Source organism: Gadus chalcogrammus, chromosome 20 (assembly GCF_026213295.1).
Source record: "Gadus chalcogrammus isolate NIFS_2021 chromosome 20, NIFS_Gcha_1.0, whole genome shotgun sequence".
NCBI classification, from domain to species: Eukaryota; Metazoa; Chordata; class Actinopteri; order Gadiformes; family Gadidae; genus Gadus; species Gadus chalcogrammus.
In genome coordinates this window covers 17,575,277-17,586,030 of record NC_079431.1, presented here as the reverse complement: position 1 = coordinate 17,586,030, position 10,754 = coordinate 17,575,277, and the positions used below count along the sequence as shown (strand labels likewise).

At 42.5% G+C, this 10,754-nt stretch overlaps 2 non-coding genes across 2 annotated transcripts; both read right to left on the bottom strand.

The window, feature by feature from the left end:
* Positions 1-1,863: 1,863 nt before the first annotated feature.
* trnar-ccg (transfer RNA arginine (anticodon CCG)) lies at positions 1,864-1,936 on the bottom strand. The gene has a single exon. It is a non-coding gene; the product is annotated as a tRNA-Arg (tRNA).
* A 2,838-nt stretch (positions 1,937-4,774) lies between these two features.
* Positions 4,775-4,847, bottom strand: trnar-ccg (transfer RNA arginine (anticodon CCG)). Its single transcript has one exon. It is a non-coding gene; the product is annotated as a tRNA-Arg (tRNA).
* Positions 4,848-10,754: the final 5,907 nt, after the last annotated feature.

Below are 10,754 nucleotides of genomic sequence, written 5' to 3'. Positions count from 1 at the left end.
TCATTTGTATTCTTTTTTGTAGCTTTAAATAAAGCCCCTTGATCCATTTAATTACTAACTTAGATTAAAAAGTATTTCTGCTCAATTCACCCTCAGTTCTGCTGAATCTCCTCGTGACTGAATCTTTGTAGGCCTATACAGCGCGCAGGCTGTGTGCGAACAGGCTTAATGCGCTCCACTTTTTCTGAGGAGAACCAGCGCCTTGAATATTTAGTACAGTGTTTCTACAGCTCCATGCGGTTTCGCAATAACTCCGTCTTTACGGAGATATTCCTGAACCGCATAAAACGAAACCGGATAATTTTCGCCCGTTGCAGCTCCGTGTGGACGAGGCCTTAGATTGAATCACTGTGGTGGGCGAATGAGTACGTACTTTTACTCCTTACACGGAGGACCTCAGTTGAGTAGGAGGGCTTTAATGTGGCCAAGGACACATTTGCTTCAACGCTGCCAAAATATTGTGGCCACATACTGTCTATAACACCTCATAACATTGGTCTGAGCGATCTCAAACGGTCCTCGTCATTTTCCTGTAACAATATAGGCCTATCTGCATGAAAGCCCCATGTACAACAGAGGTGGGACTGGAACCCAAAATACCCATCTCATGAGGATAGTGAAGCATCCATTGGACCACTGGATTTTACTTCAGGTAAAGGTCAAGAATACTTTGCTAAATACTTTGCCGGTGTTGCTTTAGTATAGATGGCAGCACAAGTATAATGATTAGGTATAATGAATCACTGTGTTCTTGTCTGTAGTCATATGCAATCAATGCTGAAGAGCATTTAAAACGATGCAGGAGAACAACCATGCTACATTGGAGGATTTTATAAGGAAGTTAATCAGACAATAAAGATATTGAAATCAAGCAAAAACAGGATTTCCCACTATGAACCCACACTGCACAATAAAGGACAGTGTTCATCCCAGGTTGACCTCAAACACACATCCGCCAGCTTTAGAACCTGGTGTCTGATCCTTTAGACTACTTGACTCCATGCTGGTGGGTCACTTGCTCACAGTTATAATTAAGAAACTATAATGCATATACAGTGGGAGGTAAACAAATGTTCACAAACTTGTTTTGTTAAAGAGATTAGTAATGCTCAATGTCCGTTCCAAGCCCAGGAAGAGCCCAGAGTCAGGGTAGCAGTACATTCCCTATGGGGACTATGCGCTGCCCTGGGCGCTTGGACTCTCCAAGATCAAGCAGGGAGCAGCCCAGTGATGAAATATGTTAAACTTTGCCATAATAAACACGAAAGTAAGGAAGAATTATTTATTTATTTCGCATTTCAGACAATGTGACCTAAATAACTTGGGACAGGTCCCCTCTACCTGGCACTCAGCAGCCAACAGCACATCCTAGGGCCTGCAAAGGCCTTCATACACATCCAAAGTAGCTTTGGAGCTGGCTCCCTCGCATATCATGGAGACACAGGGCTAATGGCCTGATTGTGGTTGGAGCATGCTGTAGTGTTATAGAACTGTACACCAATGTCCTCTGGAACATACATCTGCTTCAGCCAGAACCCAAGAAATGCCATTTGATTAGCTCAAATGATGAATAACCTGTATGTGACTCAAACCCTCAATCCCCTGCTCTGGAAGATGAAGCCTTATCCAATAGGCCACTGGGTTCTGCAAAAGACACTTAGAGGTGGACAATTTGTTATTGGGAGTGGTCTTTCTACATTTAAGTTGAAGGACTTATACTTAAACATTTGATTTAAAGTGCTGGGTAACATTTAGTAACAGAGACAGAGTCTTTCAGTCAATATCTTCATAGATGATACATTGATGAGGTTCAGATGTTTGCAAAACTCACTGTGGTGCCATACCAACCAGATATTAATGATACAACCCAGATGGGACTCGAACCCACAATCCCCAGCTTCGGAGGCTGATGCCTTATCCATTAGGCCACTGGGTCGGGCAAATAATTGAAGGGCACTTTAAGTTTAGATGATAAATACTGTTGGATATATCTATTAAATAGGGGAGATTAGGTGATGTGATGTGGGGAGAGTTGACCTTTCAGAATAAGGGATCTAAGGGAAACTGATAACATGCAATACTCGTAATTCAGGTACATTCTAAAGGACACTAAAGGAGACGCCCCCACATTCTGTTAACATCAAGTAGCGAAAAAAGGTGGGGGTCGGACCCACAATCCATAGCTTGTTTCTATGGATACCTCATCTATACGGCCACTAGCTTTCTTGTATATATCAGGTAAAAGATGTATTAAACTCTCTGCATTATGAAAGATTTGGCACGAAATCAGAGTGCCTTCTGGGCTTGAGTAAAGCGCCGTGAAGAAAGAACTGACAAGTATACAAATCCAGAAGGGCCGCAAACCTGGTACCAGCAGCTCCATTAGATCTTATCCATTAGGCCACTGCTGTTTTTTAGGAGATGAACGGTTTTGGGAATTCCGGAGACTGTAGATAAACTGCCTCACTGGCTTAGTCTCCCCTTTTTCTGAAGGGGAAACACTGTGATTTAACACAGCAGACACACCAGGCTGCTCATGGAACAAAGAGTTGGTTCGGTTCCTCACGTACCCAAAGAGTAAGTTGTTTGGCTGAAGAGTCTTCCCCACTCCTAGCTTTTACTGAAGTCAAGACTCTTTCTATGACCATGTATCATAAAGTTTCTCATTTCATGTTTAAATGAAATAAGAAGGAACAATGGAGACCCATTGGCCTAATGGATAAGGTGGGGACTAGGGATTGTTTGTTTGTGTCCCATCTGGGACTTCCCTTTGGTGTCTGGATGAAGAGGTAATGTTGTGAACAAGACACCTTCAAATATGTCTTGTTCAAAAAGATTCCCTAAATCCAACTAGTCTTAACAATGCCTGTCTCTTCAATTATTTTATCATTTTTAAATGCTAGGAAATACAGTGATTAATGGAGACATCGTCACAGCATTGTGACGTTGTGATGTGGGTAGAGTTCATTGAATGTCTCAACTTTATTGGTATTTTTGCACCAGGCCCTTCTGGGTTTGTATCCTCTTGCACAGTGGTTACGCGTACCACTGGTGGTAGGCGATGCGCCATCTAGTGGTAAGTTTATTATTATTTATTACACGGATCATCTAAATTCCGTGGAACACTCCGTTCACTTGCATGGGCCCTTCACAACTTTGATTATTCACCGTTGCTAATTCTAATAAACCGCTGTCAAGGAAAAACACAGGATTTTTTGCCTCTAATGACGTCTTTGGTAACACTCCGGAAGTAGTCCGGTAACTTGTCAACCCCAGCGTCTTCGGTTGCTAAGCGACGTCAACGTTTTTGGCAGACTATTTCTCTGCTGATCAACACTGCAAATTATGTTAACAAATACGTTTAAAATGACACACTGTGTGAAGTTATTTTTTCGGTTTGGCAAGTAGCCGTGTAATAAGTGGGAAAATGTAAAGAACGTCGCCAGTCATTATCGAAAATAAGCCCCTTCAGGGTGAAGCAAGACACCCCCGCTGCGCGTCGGTGCCCTGTTTGCCCTGTCGGGGTTTATTTTTCCCGATAATGACGTTCTATACATTATCCCTTACTTATTTTTTTTGATTAAAAATATCAAAATACTAGTACGAATGAAAAAATATTTACCATGAGATCATGTTCTCTATGTGTCCGTGTGTCTGTTCTGGTGCTACCACTTTGTACAGCTGACAATGCTTGCAATAAATAAGCCTCCTGCGTGAGCTGTGCAAAGCTGAATAGGGACGCAGGCCTACGCTACTGTATTTTGTTATATTTTATAACATTGGTCATAATGGTGGTACTTGGGGAGACAAATATTTTCTGTGGTGGTACGCTGTATAAAAAGTTTGAGAACCACTGCTCTAGCAGGATGGGACTGTGGAGTGAAGAGGAGAGGGGCTTGAGCAGGGATATAGGGTTTGTGTTTGACAACACCTTTTTTTTCTCTCTACTAAACAAACTTGGAATGAACAAGGTGCGTATTACAGGTCGTAGCATCAGCCCTTCACATAGCTTAAGAATACTAGTAGTAAACTTGAATCTCTTTCTAACATCATCATGGACAATGTCCACATGTAAAACATATGCATGATGTTAAAGCCCAAATAAAGTTAAAGCCCACTCCCTTCTACATTCACCTCTTTCTAAAAACACTTTGTGGATATTCTAGTAACGCAACGGCTTGGGCCTATATGCAACCTCAAAAGGTTTGTTTGAACGTAAACACCATCAACACAAATATCAAGGAAAAAACGTCTGTCCTGGTTCAGCCCAGCCTAGAGCCTAGACAGGCCTTCTCAAAAGAAAACCCAGCGCTGGCACCCGCAAAAATCAGGGACACAGGCTTGAGGTATTGTTGTAGTCACCGCCTTATTTTCAGAGCACCTACACCATTGTATGCAAAAAACGCCTTTCCAATAGCTCTAGAAGTCTTTGGGATAGCCCAGTAGGAGCTCGACCCCACAATCCCCATCTCTGGAGGCAGATTCTTATCCATTAAGCAAGTGGGTTCCAACAATTACTTAATTTGTGGAAATGTGTATTTGGGACAATTCGTTTCCTTGAAATGAATTTAACCTACAATCATTATCTTTAGAATATGACCACTTTATTGATAATACTTATTTATTATCTTTATGGTGATGCATCATTTTATGTGATCAGCGCAAGTTATGTATGATCTCATTCAGTATCTTCATTATAGATTTTTGATATGTTACAATCCATATACTTGAAAGGATATTTAAGACAGTTAAATTACTCAGGACAGGGAAGAAACGACCCAGGTGGGACTTGAACCCACAATCCCCAGCTTCGGAGGCTGATGCCTTATCCATTAGGCCACTGGGACTCACATCTCTAAAATGACTTGCTTTATTTTTCTTGGCCGTTCTTTTCTCCTCCGCTCCTTCCCTGGCTCTGGTTTTCATCCTCCTTCTCTCCTCTATTTTCATAGTTATTTCACCTGCTATCAATATTGTTATACTTCTCCCATCTCTCTATCTTTACTTTCTTATTCTCTCTCTTTAACTTTAACTTCCTCTCCCCCACCTTTCCCCACATCGTTTCTCTCTCTCTCTCTCTCTCTCTCTCTCTCTCTCTCTCTCTCTCTCTCTCTCTCCCTCTCTCTCTCGCGCTGGAGGCCCTGGAGTCTGGAGACAAAAGATGTGACGCAGCACAATTGAGCATCTCAGTGAGCCCGGCCGTGTGTGTAATGCCCTGACTTTATGGTAGAGAAGGGAACACAGAGCTTCCACGCTCCATTGACGAGTGCCAAGTTCATGCCCTGGTCAACCCCAAACCCCAATTCCAAGTCTGTCTGTTCGTCCGTCAACACACATCAACGCTACACCCCCATCCCATCTGTTTCCGAGTTATCCATCGAGGTTAGTCATCCTTAAGCAGGAAGCGTACCCCCTACCTGCTCCTTAATGACGTGTTCCTATGCGATAACTAAATTAAACAGGTGTTTTGGAGTGCTGCTGGAGCTGTTGGGTTTCAGTGTGTTGACGTCCAATCCAGAGGACCATCTATCTATCCGTGGCCCGCACGGCGTGTCCACTTCCGATTCATCATCCATCCGTCTGACCCGCTGTGCTGTGACATGTGCACTAGAGCTGATTCATGGCCATGCCCGGGAAGACGTGCACTCACCACATCACCCGGTGTCAAGGCAACAGGCTCATCTGGATTATAATTAATATTCATGGTAAATGTATTTTTAGATTTCTAGCTACACGTAAAGGTGAGGGAGATTGTGCACCAGTATGTGTGTGTGTGTGTGTGTGTGTGTGTGTGTGTGTGTGTGTGTGTGTGTGTGTGTGTGTGTGTGTGTGTGTGTGTGTGTGTGTGTGTGTGTGTGTGTGTGTGTGTGTGTGTGTGTGTGTGAGTGAGTGAGTGTGTTTTTGTTGGATTTGGTGTCAGATAAGATGAGTTTGCATAGAGAAATAAATTAAAATAGGATTTTCGATTTCAGGTTTGTGTTAAAGGTTGAAGCACTGATAACGCATTGGCTGTGGCCTCGCTTAAACACTTTAATTCAATAAGTCAAATGTCTTCATCTAAAATGGACCAATGAATGGTCATAAAAAATAATTATGCACAGTTGGGCTTGACTGGGAGAGTTATCATCAGTCTACACCAGCATAAAAAACACAACAAACAGTAAGCATCTGGAACATCGTTGGGAGGAGTACACCTCAACAGCCGGCCTCGTCTCCAGTGTATTAATGATAATGATGGTGTTAATAATGAAAGTGAATTAAAGGGGCCCTGAGGCTGGGTTAAATGTGATTTTCTGTAATGAATCCATAGCGTCTAGGTCTTTATTCCGCTTAATGAAAAGGGAGATATAGCGTGCGCACTGCATAGGCACAGAATAGATAGATAGATCATTGAACTCCATTTTGGAAGGTCTTAATGAGCTGTCAGCAGGACTGTTCTGGGAACTCGGGAACAAGATTGAACTTTTGCCTGGATCTGGGTGCGTTTAGCGGAAGGGTCGGGGGGCTAAAGAGAGTCACAGAGGTGGTAAGGAAGACAAGAGGCCATTTTGAAGAATGATATTCTGAAGGTGAAGGTTATAAAAACATCTAAATAGGCAATGATTAGAAAGGATTGGGGATTTAAAAAGCATAGCAAGGTTGGATTTGTTTACCTGAACTTGTGGTGAAATTATTTCAATTAGTTTGTTGAGATACACGACTAATGGACAATTAATCTTAGTGGTGCACTGGTGTAGTTTAAGCTTTGAACTAAAACATGATTATAATTTTGGTATGATTTACTCTGCAACCAAGCAAATGCATTAATACATCTATGATCTATACATACACACGTACAAATAAATCAAATAACAGTTTGTACTTCAGGTCTCCTGAATTAGAAATAAGCCATTAAATAAAACGGTAAATCCCCATTGTGAAAACATGTAGCACAGCACAGCGTTTTATTGATAAGCCATTGGAACCCAGTGTATATCCGAAGTGGTTTTGGAACAAGAGTATCCTAAACTGAATCGGGGCCATCATCCCAGCGGTCGGTGGAGCCCGCACTGATCAAATACCAGGTGAGCTGGGGCTGGGTGTTGCTCAGATTGAACTTAAGCCATCTCTGTTAACCACAGTCTACTTTGGGGGTTGGGAGCTGTGTAAAATGAGGAGTCACCTTAGCCAAGGGCAACATAGGGCTGCATACATCATTCATGTTACGTAATTCATCCTCGTCATAGGCCTAATTAAACCATGTACTCTCTTTCTCTTTGGTCAGAGGCAAAAAGGTTGAGGGCTTGACCCTATCCACTCGTCCTAGAGATAACGATGCAGGATCTCAGGAAGGCGGAGAACCAAAACATTACGTAGCCCCGCGCTTATCTTACCAACCCTTCCTCTGTCCTCCAGCTTCATACCAATGGTTCTGCAAACACCCCCCTCCATCCCACTCTCTGTCCCTTTTGAAAGGTCTTCCTCTTTAGTCTCATCAATATGGATTCTGTGACGAAGGGGAATCTTCTCTTAAATCTATGAAGATTGCAGTGGCCTTTATGTGAACAGGTTCATTACGCTGGGGAATGATAAAAGCCTCAGTAAGTAGGGAATGATAAAAGCCTTGAATCGTAATTATGAAAAATAGGCAGAGGAAGAGGCTTCCACGATTGTCACAGTATTTCTTATAATAACCAACTGAGCAGCAGAACAATCAAAACCCGAGATGTGATAGGGGAAAAGAGCCTTTCTGGTTCATGGGATTTATATGTAGATTTCAAATATCTCAACATGAACGGACAGGGTTGGTAGTGGAAGGCCAGGAGCCTGTGGGCAAAACGTGTCATCAATAGGCCACCAAACCAAAGTCATCATCCTTTCCTTTTCACACAAGCCAATGCCAAACATCCCCAAAGCAAACACAGAATGGATGTTTGCATTTGGAGACACGTTTCATTGTTTGAGTTTTTTCAGCTACATCAAGAAATCGCTCATGCAGTGGAATATAGAAAATCGTTTTTGGCCACACTACATTTACGAATTGACTTACTTTGCAGACACTTTTATCCAAAGCAACACACGCTTGTGTGTGTGTGTGTGTGTGTGTGTGTGTGTGTGTGTGTGTGTGTGTGTGTGTGTGTGTGTGTGTGTGTGTGTGTGTGTGTGTGTGTGTGTGTGTGTGTGTGTGTGTGTGTGTGTGTGTGTGTGCGCGCGCGCGCGCGTGTGTGTGTGTGTGTGTGTGTGTGTGTGTGTGTGTGTGTGTGTGTGTGTGTGTGTGTGTTTGTGTGTGTGTGTGTGTGTGTGTGTGGGTGGGTGTGTGTGAATTCAGATTCAAAGCAGAAGCAGTTAGGTGTAGGCACACTGGTAGGCTGTGCACATGGGGGGGTATCAAACCCAGAACCCTTTGGCTGTGTGTGGATTGGACACCCTTGCCAGGACAACACTATCTTTCACCAACACCATATATTACTATTCCAAAAGTCCCCAGATCGCATCTCTCGACTTGCTTAAACCACTCACAAAGGGCCAGGCGTCCCTGTGTTTACCCTGATCTCTGATCAAACAACACACAATTAGCCCGCTTGAAGGTGCATATAACGTGCTTTGGTGTGGCCTCAAGAGATCAATCCAGTCTGGACTTGTAAATTGTCATTGTCATTTCCGGCACTACGGAAAGAGTGTGCCTGTTATTGTGAGCATTTTGGATTATCCGCCTCGAAATCTCCACTTAAAAATCATCCCTCTGTGGGTGCCAGTGAATAAATGAGGTTGTTTGTTACATTCAGCGCTGACTGTCACGCTCCCCGCACGCTCCCCACACGCCAGAGGAGATACCTGCTCTATCATCACCACACTTAGACCTCATTACACCCTCACATATTCACACTTCACGTATCCTACATTAAAATCGACTCTAATGTGAACTCCTAAACCTGTCGATGAACTCCACAACTCTATTTGGAAATGAAGACACGCAGGTAATTTGGGAGCATAGCAGCGCTACCTAGCTTATTAATAGCTAACTGTATCTAATAGGTAGATGGGGGGGGGGGGGGAAGTTAAGTGTTTAATTAAGCATGTGATGACTTATTATTTATTCAATCATGAGATGAGATTGCAAATGTAGGAAGCTAATAAGTAGTCAATCATGTGTCTAAATTAATGAATGAGAAGAGAGCTGCGTTCAAAATATGTGCTCTAAAAGTGGCAGCAGTAATAATAATAATAATAATACATTTTATTTATAATGCACTTTATATTCAAGAATCTCAAAGTGCTTAATTACTTAATCTCAAAGTGCAGTAGGCCTACCACTCTTTTTCCTTCGTTCTTCAACACTTTTCGTTAGCCATTAAGAGAAAACTCGGGTTGAGGCACAACTTCTTGTGCCATTAATAACTATAACTAACTGTAAACTCTCCACAATCTGAGTTACTCACAATGCAATATTTATATTAACAATGAACAATCGAGGAATAGATTCAGACCTGGGTCTGATTATTTACAATTTTACCCAATTATAAGTTCCAGTACGATGGCAACATTGGCTCATAAGTTCCCTAGGCCTACACTCATTTAAAAAAAACAACGTGTGAGCGAAACGTGCTTTGAGCTTCAGAGGGCAGCTGTAGAACAATACCCCCCTGAGAGACGGCAGAGCGGCCATAGAGAGCTTTGAAGTTAAAAGTTTGGCAATAATGAACGGAGCAGGCGAGATGTGGAGCCGGCCGCAAGTTCCGGTAGAGCATAGGCCAAATGTTTGGGTGTCATTAGTCAGAACAGCAGCCAGTGATACTAAGCAAGCCAATATAAGAAATATAACATAATGGATGTGTTATTGTCCGCCTGGGGGGAAATACGTCCTCTGCTTTCAACCCATCTCTCGCAGCAGTGGGCCGCCACGGTTTAGCGCCCTGGGGAGCAACTCCAGGTATGGTGCGGGTGCCCTGGTCAAGGGCACAGTGGTTGACCTAACATGTGTGTGTTGTGGTGCGGGGAGAAGCTGAGTAGAACATAGAGACTCCAAACAGAAAAGGTCCCACATGGGTTTGAATCCCTGACCTTGTATCCTAAGTGCTCCTTTTTGAAACAACTGCTGTTCAACAAGGACACATCTATACACACCAACGATGGTGGGTGTGTGTACAGCAGAACATAAAGAGTACATGTATATGCATATGTCCATACCCTTAAATATGTAACTATCTTAACCTTCATATATATACAGGATATAGAAATCCTGTACATCAAGCAAAGTCAAACTGAGTCTCAGTGATCCCGATACAAGAAGGAAGATTAGAAAGTTCACTTTCCTTCACCCCCCGTTTCCCGAAATAAACTTGACCTTCTCCGAATGACAAACACATTGTATTGTTGGCCTGTTTACTGAGCAAGTGTGATTGTGGTTATTAACACCAAGCTTACACTGCCAGAGCATCCGACAACTTCCCCTAAAATATCTTGAAAACAATATTATTCATCTGTAAAAATCAAAAAGTATTCCAAAAAAACCTACAATAAACTACCGCATTGTATGGATTATTAGTGTTAAACACAAACACATTGCTAAGGATCATGTGGCCATACAGCTGACATAACACATATGAAATCATCCAAGACTTGTTGCCAATGATCAAATTTCACAGGCCATAAAAATAACGTACAACATTCTAACCAGACCATGTGTTTCACATCTATACAGCATATGTTTATATATATATATATATGGTTCATTTAAAATCAAACCAAAGTTTTGATGATGCATACATTTAAGT